Source organism: Hevea brasiliensis, chromosome 1 (assembly GCF_030052815.1).
Source record: "Hevea brasiliensis isolate MT/VB/25A 57/8 chromosome 1, ASM3005281v1, whole genome shotgun sequence".
Lineage (NCBI taxonomy): Eukaryota > Viridiplantae > Streptophyta > Magnoliopsida > Malpighiales > Euphorbiaceae > Hevea > Hevea brasiliensis.
The window spans coordinates 37,947,135-37,949,153 of record NC_079493.1 but is presented as its reverse complement, the minus strand read 5'-3'; positions in this window follow the sequence as shown (position 1 = coordinate 37,949,153).

Sequence of the window (2,019 nt, the reverse complement as noted above, 5' to 3'; positions counted from 1 at the left end):
TTCATAGAGGTTACAAGCTTTTAAACTTCGCTCCACCAAGCACCAACAAATTAAGAATAAGATGGTTTATATGGGGTTTGTATATTTATAAACTGATTTGAGACGGATAGATTAAAAAAATGAATACCCATTTAATGGGGTTTGGATTTGATGCATGAGATCTGTTTATGAAAATTTGTATTTAAATATATAATTAATTGTTCCTTTAGAATTAACAATAACCTTAAAAGGATAAAACCTGAATACAAGACAATGAGTGTAAAGTTAGGATGGATTTTGTAAATATATATATATATAACAACCTGAATTTTAAAAAATAATATAAAATATATAATTTTTAATATTATTCTAATATTATTTTATTGTTAAACATATTTTATAAGATTATTTAAATTTAATGTAATTATAATAATTATTATTATTTGCATTATTGTTATTATTAAATTCAATTAAAGTTAATTAAGACTAAGTTATATTATATTTAAATATAATCAAATATAGTATTATTTTGGAATGAATATTATTATTATTTTGGTATGAATATTATTATTACCTTCAAAATTATTACAAATTATAAACTCTTAAGTGCTATTTTACTTTATCTTGTTTAAATACCATTTTAAATATAAAGCTTTATTCTAATATTGAATTATGAAATTGGAGAATAAAAATAAATTAATTAAAACTAAATTTATTATTATTTGTTGTTCAATTAAAACTTTATTTAAATAAATTAAAGAGAGATGGACTTAGTTGAAAAGAAGCAAAGGGACTTAATTTAATAACTTACAAAATTTAGAGACTAAAGTGTAGTTAAAAGTAAAAAAAAAATTCAAAAATTATTAAATAAATGAAAGAGAAATGGACTTAGTTGAAAAGAAGCAAAGGGACTTAATTGAATAACTTACAAAATTTAGGGACTAAAAAATTTTCAAAAATTAAATCACATATCGATAGACGCAACCTATCCTCTCTTCCTCTCGATTTCCCTCTTTTCTCTCTCCTTTCTTTTACTTCTGGCAAGGACCCAAGGGCGGCGGCGAGGTTCCACCTAACTAGCGACCATCAGACTACTCTAGATAGTGGTAAGGGTTGGGTTGGTGAAGGAAATTGTTGATTTTGAGAAATAATTTCACAATGATTTTTATGTGTTTGAGTTTTGTGTAAGTGTGATTAGATCGGTGATAGCTCATGGTAGCTTGGGACTAAGTTTTGGCTTAGTCTAGGCCTTGACAAAGCTGTCCCCAAAAGACGGTTGTGTTTACAATCAATCGTAACATTTTCATATGTTCTGAACACGTTAGAGGTGGTAGAGTTAGCAATATATTCCTGGGTTAGTGAAACTAAATAAAATGAATTTAATTAATACAAGAACAAAGTAGAGGACCTTTAGCAGTATTTTCATAATTTTTTAAGTGTTGAAAATAATTAACTGGATCATAAAGGAGTATGGACCTAAGCCAGAGATTTAACAATTGAACTTAGATTAGGTTTCTTATAAACTCTGGATGGGCATTGTGATTTGTTATTGTAGGCACGAGGCCACTGTATTATTCTTGTTGTTGAGAAATTGTTGAGTTTTTCTTGTAGGGGTTAGAGCTCTTGACTTTCTCGAGAAAATTTCTTTCACATCAATGGTGTCATTACTAGTGATGATATAATGAATCTAGCTAATCCTTACTTTTTTCATCCTAATGAAAATCCAACGTTGGTATTAGTTCTCCAGTTTTTATTAGGTCTAATTACCACTCTTAGGCTAGGGCTATGAGAATGGCTTTAGCTTCAAAGAACAAATTGCAATTTACTGATGGTTCCCTTCGTACATTTGTAAGGACAAATCCAATGTCTTCTATATGGGAGAGGTGCAACACGATGGTTCTTTCTAGGATTATAAGGTCTCTTTCTCCCTTTATAGCACAGAGTGTACTCTGGATTGATAAGCCAATAGGTGTATGGAGTGATTTGAAAGACATGATTTCACAAGGAGATATTATTTGAATCTTTGATATGCGAAGAGAT